At 27.7% G+C, this 10,979-nt stretch overlaps 1 long non-coding RNA gene across 1 annotated transcript; it reads right to left on the reverse strand.

The window, feature by feature from the left end:
* Window positions 1–7,339: 7,339 nt before the first annotated feature.
* Window positions 7,340–10,045, reverse strand: LOC126302194 (uncharacterized). Its single transcript, XR_007553111.1, has 2 exons — window positions 8,837–10,045; window positions 7,340–7,463 (listed from the first exon to the last, which is right to left on the reverse strand). It is a non-coding gene; the product is annotated as an uncharacterized LOC126302194 (long non-coding RNA).
* Between the last annotated feature and the right edge of the window lie 934 nt (window positions 10,046–10,979).

Genomic DNA, 10,979 nt, shown 5'->3' on the forward strand with positions numbered 1-10,979 from the left:
TTTTGGATCAAACCCACATTCAAATGGTGATCTTTTTTCTCGATCATTAATTAATTTTTTTGATAGTGTTGTTGCCAGGATTATAACAATTATTGGAATAATAAATCTAATGAAAACTCTTGTTGATAGAATTAGAATTGTTTTTCTTGATTTATATCAAGCTTTCTGATTGGAAGTCAAATGTACTATTTATACTAGAAAAACAATTATCTACCTCATCAATAAATAGAGATATATAAGAATAATCATACTACATCTACGAAGTGTCAGTATCATGCTGCTGCTTCAAATCCAAAGTGATGTCTTGGTGAAAATTGATTTATTGAGTGTCGAAGTAGACATGTTGATAAAAAGATTGTTCCAATAATTACGTGTAAACCATGGAATCCTGTTGCAACAAAGAATGTTGATCCATAAACTGCATCTGCAATGGTAAAAGGTGCTTCTCAATATTCATATGCTTGAAGTATTGTAAAGTATAGTCCTAATAACACTGTGAAGAATAATCCTTGTAGTGCTTGAGTATGATTAGATTCCATTAAACTATGATGTGCTCATGTTACTGTTACTCCTGATGCTAAAAGAATAGCTGTATTAAGTAATGGAATTTGTATAGGGTTAAAGGGTTGAATTCCAATTGGATATAAATAATTATATTAATTATAATATTTTATATTTAAATTAATAATTTTATTTATTATATCCAATTATAATAATATTAAATATTAAATTACATATTATTATATATATTATATTATAATAACCTATTTTAAGCTAAAAACATAAGTAGCTATAATCCTAGGTAAATAATTGCATTAAAATAATCAATTGATAATGGTAAGATGAACTTATAATACTTTAATTTCAATTAAATGTAATATGTTAATATAAATTATTTATTATATATATATATATATATAAAATAAAATGAGCAGGATAAATTAATCCTAATTAAACAAAATAATACATAAAAGAATTTAAAAAAAAACTTTCGATTTATATATTAAATAAATGAAGTGCCTGATTAAAGGGTTACCTTGATAGGGTAAATAAAGTAAATAAAATTACCTTCATTAAAATTACATAAGATGGAATTAAACTACCTCCTTTAGTATCAAAAACTAACGTGCATCATACACCTTAATGTAAAAAGGTAAGCTAAACAAGCTAATGGGTTCATACCCCATTTATAGAGGTATCAATCCTCTCCTTTTTAATGACCAACAACTCTACAAAACTTCTCTTCCTATCAACATTAATGATAGGAACGATCCTGTCCATTTCATCAAATTCCTGATTTGGGGTTTGAATAGGACTTGAGATCAACTTACTTTCATTTATTCCGCTCCTAACAAGAAATAAAAATATAATAATAAATGAACCATCCATTAAATATTTTATTGTCCAAGCAATAGCATCGACAATATTATTATTTTCAATTTTGCTGATTCAAATAAAATATCCCATGGGATGGGAAACAGAATTTATCCCATCAATAATAATTAGATCTAGACTATTATTAAAGATTGGAGCTGCACCTTCCCATTTCTAATTTCCAGAAGTTATAGGAGCATCAAGATGAAATTATTGTTTAACATTAATAACATGACAAAAAATCGCCCCAATAATGGTCTTATCTTATTGTATTCAATTAAGAACTTTTATTTGAACAATTATTATCTTAAGAATTATTATTGGGGCAATAGGAGGTTTAAATCAAACATCCTTACGACAACTTTTAGCATATTCATCAATCAGACATCTAGGTTGAATAATTAGATCATTAACAGTCAGAGAAAACATCTGAGAACTATACTTCATTATTTACTCACTATTAAGATTAATTATAGTTTTATTATTTAAGCAAATAAATTTATTTTTCATAAATCAAATTTATTCAGCCAGAAATATAAAAACCGAAATTAAATTCATAATATTCTTATCTTTATTATCTTTAGGTGGACTACCACCATTCCTTGGATTCTTACCAAAATGAATTGTAATACAATCATTAATAGAAAACAATATAACAACTATTATAACTATTATAGTTGTATTAACTACAATTACACTCTACTACTATATACGTATTAGATTCTCAGCTCTAATTATATCATACACAGAAAATTCGTGATCTATAAAGATAAAGTGCCAAAAATCAAGAATCATTCTTCCTATAACAGTAATAATTTCAACAATAGGATTGATTTCAACATCAACCTTAATTTCATTATACTAAGGACTTAAGTTAATCAAACTAATAACCTTCAAAGTTATAATTAAAAGAATAATCTTTTAGGCCTTAGTAAAATTTTACACCTCTAGAATTGCAGTCTAGAATCATAATTGAATATAAGACCTAAATATTATAAGAGAGAAAACATCTCATAAGTAGATTTACAGTCTACCACCTAAAATTCAGCCATCTTACCGCAAAAATGATTATTCTCAACAAACCATAAGGACATTGGTACTTTATACTTCATATTTGGAGCATGAGCAGGAATAGTAGGAACATCAATAAGAATACTTATTCGTGCTGAACTTGGCCAACCCGGATCTCTAATTGGGGATGACCAGATTTATAATGTTATTATTACAGCTCACGCATTCGTAATAATTTTCTTTATAGTAATACCTATTATAATTGGTGGATTTGGTAATTGACTTGTTCCACTAATAATTGGTGCACCAGATATAGCATTTCCACGAATAAATAATATAAGTTTTTGATTACTACCACCTTCACTAACCCTTCTTCTTACATCTTCTATAGTAGATAATGGTGCTGGTACAGGATGAACAGTTTACCCTCCTCTAGCAGGAGCTATTGCACACGGGGGTGCATCTGTAGATCTAGCTATTTTTTCACTGCACTTAGCAGGTGTATCATCTATTCTTGGTGCAGTGAATTTCATTACAACAGCAATTAATATACGATCAGAAAGTATAACTTTAGATCAAACACCTTTATTTGTATGATCTGTAGCTATTACAGCATTACTTCTCCTTCTTTCACTTCCAGTTTTAGCAGGAGCTATTACTATATTATTAACAGATCGAAATTTAAATACATCATTCTTTGACCCTGCAGGAGGGGGTGACCCAATTCTATATCAACATCTATTTTGATTCTTTGGACACCCAGAAGTTTATATTTTAATTCTACCGGGGTTCGGAATTATTTCACATATTGTATGTCAAGAAAGAGGAAAAATTGAATCATTTGGAACATTAGGTATAATTTATGCTATACTATCAATTGGACTAATAGGATTTATTGTATGAGCACATCATATATTTACAGTAGGAATGGATGTTGACACACGAGCATATTTTACATCAGCAACAATAATTATTGCTGTACCTACAGGAATTAAGGTATTTAGATGATTTGCTACATTATATGGAACTAAATTCAAGTTCAATCCACCATTATTATGAGCTCTAGGATTTATTTTCCTATTTACAATTGGTGGATTAACAGGATTAGTATTAGCAAATTCATCACTTGATATTGTATTACATGATACATATTATGTAGTAGCCCACTTTCATTATGTATTAACTATAGGAGCAGTATTTGCAATTATAGGAGGTGTCATTCAATGATATCCCCTATTTGCAGGATTAACTATAAATAATACATGATTAAAAATCCAATTTACAATTATATTCATTGGAGTAAATTTAACATTCTTTCCTCAACACTTCCTAGGATTAGCAGGAATACCTCGACGATACTCTGACTACCCAGACGCATATACATCATGAAATGTAGTATCAAGAATTGGGTCTACAATTTCTATTGTAGGAATCATTATATTCATTGTAATTATATGAGAAAGAATGATTACAAACCGAGCAATTATATTTAGAGCTAACATAAGAAGATCAACAGAATGACTACAAAATAACCCTCCTGCAGAACATAGTTACTCAGAATTACCATTAATCTCTAGATTCTAATATGGCAGATTAGTGCAGTAGATTTAAGCTCTACAAATAAAGGTTTGACCTTTTATTAGAAAATATTTATTAATGGCAACATGATCAAATTTATCTCTTCAAGATGGAGCTTCACCATTAATGGAGCAATTATCTTTCTTTCATGATCATACTATGGTCGTATTATTATTAATTACAGTAATTGTAGGTTATGCCCTAAGTTATATATTATTTATTGCCTATACTAACCGTAATATACTTCATGGACATTTAATTGAAACAATCTGAACAGCTTTACCAGCAATTACATTAATTTTTATTGCCCTTCCATCATTACGACTATTATATTTACTTGATGATTCAGTAGATGCAATAATTACAATTAAAACCATTGGACGACAATGATATTGAAGATATGAATATTCAGACTTCATAGACGTAGAATTTGACACTTATATAACACCAGAACAAGACCTAGAAAATGATGGATTCCGACTACTAGATGTAGATAACCGAACAATCCTACCAATAAATACAGAAGTACGAGTATTAACAAGAGCATCAGATGTTCTACACTCATGAGCAGTTCCTGCATTAGGCGTTAAAATTGATGCAACGCCAGGTCGGTTAAATCAAGGAACATTCACAATAAATCGACCTGGATTATTCTTTGGACAATGCTCAGAAATCTGTGGAGCAAACCACAGATTTATACCAATTGTAATTGAAAGAACTTCAGTAAATTTATTTATTAAGTGATTATCTAAGATAATTTAAGGAGTTAGTTAAAATAAATAACATTAGAGTGTCAATCTAAAGTAACTAAAAAAAATTAGTACACCTTGAAATTCATCAGATGACTGAAAGTAAGTAATGGTCTCTTAAACCAAATAATAGTAAATTAATGACTACTTCTGATGGGGAAATTATATCCAAATCCCTCAAATATCCCCTCTTATATGATTCTCACTATTCATTATATTTTCAGCTACATTAATCTTGTTTAATCAAATAAACTTCTTCTCATTTAAACCTAACCTTATTAAAAGAGCAGAAAAAGGAACAATTGAAATAAAAAACTTAAATTGAAAATGATAACAAATCTATTCTCAACATTTGACCCATCAACTAACATCTTTAATTTATCATTAAATTGAACTACAACATTTCTAGGACTATTATTAATCCCATCACTATTTTGACTTACACCATCACAAATTAACATTATCTGAAATAAACTAAATTTAACCTTACATAATGAATTTAAAACACTTCTTGGACCAAAATCATTTAATGGAACAACATTCATTTTCATCTCAATTTTTATTATAATATTATTTAACAATTTCATAGGATTATTCCCTTATATTTTTACTAGAACAAGACATTTAGCATTAACATTTGCAATTGCCCTACCTATATGGCTAAGATTTATATTATTTGGATGAATTAACCATACTAATCATATATTTACACACCTTGTACCACAAGCTACACCACCTGCATTAATATCATTTATAGTACTAATTGAAACAATTAGTAATGTTATTCGACCCGGTACATTAGCAGTACGGTTGGCAGCAAATATAATTGCAGGACACTTATTATTAACCTTATTAGGAAACACAGGACCATCTATAGCAATAAACTTAATCTCATTACTAATTATTGGACAAATACTTCTATTAATTCTAGAATCAGCAGTAGCAATAATTCAAGCCTATGTTTTCTCAATTCTAAGAACTCTATATTCTAGAGAAGTATATTAAACCTATGTTAACAACTCACTCAAACCACCCATTCCACTTAGTAGACTATAGACCTTGACCATTAACAGGAGCAATTGGAGCAATAGTCCTAGTATCAGGAGTAGCAAAATGATTCCACCTATTTAATATTAACTTATTCATAATTGGATTTGGAATTACCCTACTAACTATAATTCAATGATGACGAGATGTAGTACGAGAAGGAACATATCAAGGATTACATACAGGATTTGTATCAATTGGATTACGATGAGGAATAATTTTATTTATTGCATCAGAGGTATTATTTTTCGTTTCTTTTTTTTGAGCATTCTTTAGAAGAAGATTAGCACCAACAATTGAACTAGGAATACTATGACCTCCAATAGGAATTCAACCCTTTAACCCTATACAAATTCCATTACTTAATACAGCTATTCTTTTAGCATCAGGAGTAACAGTAACATGAGCACATCATAGTTTAATGGAATCTAATCATACTCAAGCACTACAAGGATTATTCTTCACAGTGTTATTAGGACTATACTTTACAATACTTCAAGCATATCAATATTGAGAAGCACCTTTTACCATTGCAGATGCAGTTTATGGATCAACATTCTTTGTTGCAACAGGATTCCATGGTTTACACGTAATTATTGGAACAATCTTTTTATCAACATGTCTACTTCGACACTCAATAAATCAATTTTCACCAAGACATCACTTTGGATTTGAAGCAGCAGCATGATACTGACACTTCGTAGACGTAGTATGATTATTCTTATATATCTCTATTTATTGATGAGGTAGATAATTGTTTTTCTAGTATAAATAGTACATTTGACTTCCAATCAGAAAGCTTGATATAAATCAAGAAAAACAATTCTAATTCTATCAACAAGAGTTTTCATTAGATTTATTATTCCAATAATTGTTATAATCCTGGCAACAACACTATCAAAAAAATTAATTAATGATCGAGAAAAAAGATCACCATTTGAATGTGGGTTTGATCCAAAAAGATCAGCACGAATACCATTCTCAATACGATTCTTCCTAATCGCAGTAATCTTTTTAATTTTTGATGTAGAAATTGCACTAATTCTACCAATTGTAATTATTTTTAAAACTTCAGACATTATAATCTGAACAGTATCAACAATATTTTTTATTCTAGTTCTATTAGGAGGACTATACCATGAATGAAACCAAGGAGCATTACAATGAGCAGAATAAAGGGTTGTAGTTAAATATAACATTTGGGTTGCATTCAAAAAGTATTGATATTATCAATCAACCTTAAATAGAATAAGAAGCGAAATATTGCAGTCAGTTTCGACCTGGAAGATTGGTATGTACTACCCTTATTCTTATTAATTGAAGCCAAAAAGAGGCGTATTACTGTTAATAATATAATTGAACTATAATAGTTCCAATTAAGGAAATGTAAAGCCAATATGAAAGCTGCTAACTTTTTATATTAGCGGTTAAACTCCGTTAACATTTCTAAAATTTATATAGTTTAAATAAAACATTACATTTTCACTGTAAAAATAATATATCTGTATTTATAAATACTTAAAAGTAAAAATACTTCCTTAACATCTTCAGTGTCACGCTCTAATTATAAGCTATTTAAGTAAACGAAAAACAATATTACCAAAATAAATATTCAAAAAATAAAAGTTAAAAGATAAATCTTGAAATTAGAATCATATCAACCTTGAATATAACCAATTAAATAAATAAATAATCTATATAAACCTTGACCACCAAGTAATTCACCTCAACCATCATCAAATGACTTAGATGAATAATAACCTATTTTTAAAGGAATATATCTAATAAACTTAGTTGAAAGAAAAGGTATAAATCATATAGAACCAGCAAATCTAACAAAAGAAAGTATACTTAAAGAAAATAAATTATGAGAAAAATCAAAATTAGAAATAAGATAACCTAAATAAGCACCTAAAATAACAACTGTAATAGTTAAAAACTTTAAATAATAAGGTAAAGCAATCACATGAGGAATAGGAAAAATTAATCAAGATAAAAGACTACCACCAAAAACAGCAACAAACAATAGACCAAATATTCCAAATGAAATATAATAACCCTTATCATCAAAAGAAAATTTAGAATAAAAATTATTATCACCAGATATTGAATAATAAAACAAACGAAAAGAATAAGAAGCAGTTAAACCAGTAGAAAAAAAATAAAGAAAAAAAATTAAACAATTAATTCATCTTAAACAAACCATCTCAAGAATTAAATCCTTTGAATAAAATCCCGCTAAAAAAGGTATTCCACACAAAGATAAACTAGAAACATTAAAACAAACTGAAGTTAAAGGTATGAAATTAACAATTGATCCTATAAAACGAATATCCTGAGAATCCTTCAAATTATGAATTATTGAACCTGCACATATAAATAATAATGCCTTAAATAGAGCATGAGCCAATAAATGAAAAAATGCAAGCTTTGGATAACCTATAGCCAAAATTCTTATTATTAAACCAAGTTGTCTTAAAGTAGAAAGAGCAATAATCTTCTTTAAATCAAACTCAAAATTAGCGCCCAATCCAGCCATAAATATAGTTATACAACCAATTAAAAGTAAAAATCAACCACAATTATAAGTATCCAATATTGGTCTAAAACGAATTAATAAATAAACACCAGCAGTAACAAGAGTAGAAGAATGAACTAAAGCAGAAACAGGAGTAGGAGCTGCTATAGCAGCAGGAAGTCATGAAGAGAAAGGAATCTGAGCTCTCTTAGTTATATCTGCTAAAACAATTAATATAGTAATGAGCTTTATTTCAAAAGAATTAGAAATAAAATCATAATAATAAATATAATTTCAACCACCAAAATTTAACATTCATGCAATAGAAATTAAAATAGCAACATCACCAATACGATTAGAAAGTGCAGTTAATATACCAGCACTATAAGATTTTACATTTTGATAATAAATAACTAAACAATAAGAAACTAAACCTAAACCATCTCAACCTAATAAAATCCTAATTAAAGTAGGACTAATAATTAAAAAACCTATAGAAAGAATAAATATTAAAACAATAATAATAAAACGATTTATATTCTTTTCATCTGATATAAACCTTGACCACCAAGTAATTCACCTCAACCATAATCAAATGACTTAGATGAATAATAACCTATTTTTAAAGGAATATATCTAATAAACTTAGTTGAAAGAAAAGGTATAAATCATATAGAACCAGCAAATCTAACAAAAGAAAGTATACTTAAAGAAAATAAATTATGAGAAAAATCAAAATTAGAAATAAGATAACCTAAATAAGCACCTAAAATAACAACTGTAATAGTTAAAAACTTTAAATAATAAGGTAAAGCAATCACATGAGGAATAGGAAAAATTAATCAAGATAAAAGACTACCACCAAAAACAGCAACAAACAATAGACCAAATATTCCAAATGAAATATAATAACCCTTATCATCAAAAGAAAATTTAGAATAAAAATTATTATCACCAGATATTGAATAATAAAACAAACGAAAAGAATAAGAAGCAGTTAAACCAGTAGAAAAAAAATAAAGAAAAAAAATTAAACAATTAATTCATCTTAAACAAACCATCTCAAGAATTAAATCCTTTGAATAAAATCCCGCTAAAAAAGGTATTCCACACAAAGATAAACTAGAAACATTAAAACAAACTGAAGTTAAAGGTATGAAATTAACAATTGATCCTATAAAACGAATATCCTGAGAATCCTTCAAATTATGAATTATTGAACCTGCACATATAAATAATAATGCCTTAAATAAAGCATGAGCCAATAAATGAAAAAATGCAAGCTTTGGATAACCTATAGCCAAAATTCTTATTATTAAACCAAGTTGTCTTAAAGTAGAAAGAGCAATAATCTTCTTTAAATCAAACTCAAAATTAGCGCCCAATCCAGCCATAAATATAGTTATACAACCAATTAAAAGTAAAAATCAACCACAATTATAAGTATCCAATATTGGTCTAAAACGAATTAATAAATAAACACCAGCAGTAACAAGAGTAGAAGAATGAACTAAAGCAGAAACAGGAGTAGGAGCTGCTATAGCAGCAGGAAGTCATGAAGAGAAAGGAATCTGAGCTCTCTTAGTTATAGCTGCTAAAACAATTAATATAGTAATGAGCTTTATTTCAAAAGAATTAGAAATAAAATCATAATAATAAATATAATTTCAACCACCAAAATTTAACATTCATGCAATAGAAATTAAAATAGCAACATCACCAATCCGATTAGAAAGTGCAGTTAATATACCAGCACTATAAGATTTTACATTTTCATAATAAATAACTAAACAATAAGAAACTAAACCTAAACCATCTCAACCTAATAAAATCCTAATTAAAGTAGGACTAATAATTAAAAAACCTATAGAAAGAATAAATATTAAAACAATAATAATAAAACGATTTATATTCTTTTCATCTGATATATAATCCTCTCTATAATAAATAACCAAAGAAGAAATATATATAACAAAAGATATAAAAATAAGAGATATTCAATCCAAAATTAAAGTTGTAACAACTATAGAACCATTTAAATTGAAAAGCTCTCACTCAACAAAAACTCTATAATCAGTTATTAAATAATAAATACCTAAAATAAAAATTATAGTTCTCGAAATAAACAAAGAAAAAAAACTCAAAGAACAAATAGAAAATAAATTCACGGCCTAAGATGAAAAACTTCATATCATTGATTCCACAAAACAATATTTTTAATTAAAATACTTAAGCAAACTAAACAAAGAAATATTCACCCTTTAAACAGAGAATATTTAAAGGCAATCAATGTAAAAGTAAAAGACGATATTCACGAAAATAACAGAGAACAAGTATAAACACCAGAATAATAATTCCCATGCTGAGAATAAGAATATATATACAAAGTATAAACAGCTCTAAAAAAAGATAAAAAAATCAAAGCAAAGGATCTAAAAGAAGATCAAGATATAATTCTATTTAATAATCTAATTTCACCTACCAAATTTAAAGAAGGAGGAGCAGCCATATTTGATGATCTTAAAAGAAATCATCATAAAGCCATTCTTGGCATCAAATTAATTATACCCTTGTTAATTAATAATCTTCGTCTACCTAAACGTTCATAAATAATATTAGATAAACAAAATAAACCAGAAGAACATAAACCATGACCAACCATTAGAGAAAGAGAACCTACACAACCTCATCAATTCACAGTC

The sequence above is a fragment of the Schistocerca gregaria genome, unplaced genomic scaffold (genome assembly GCF_023897955.1).
Source record: "Schistocerca gregaria isolate iqSchGreg1 unplaced genomic scaffold, iqSchGreg1.2 ptg000169l, whole genome shotgun sequence".
NCBI classification, from domain to species: domain Eukaryota; kingdom Metazoa; phylum Arthropoda; class Insecta; order Orthoptera; family Acrididae; genus Schistocerca; species Schistocerca gregaria.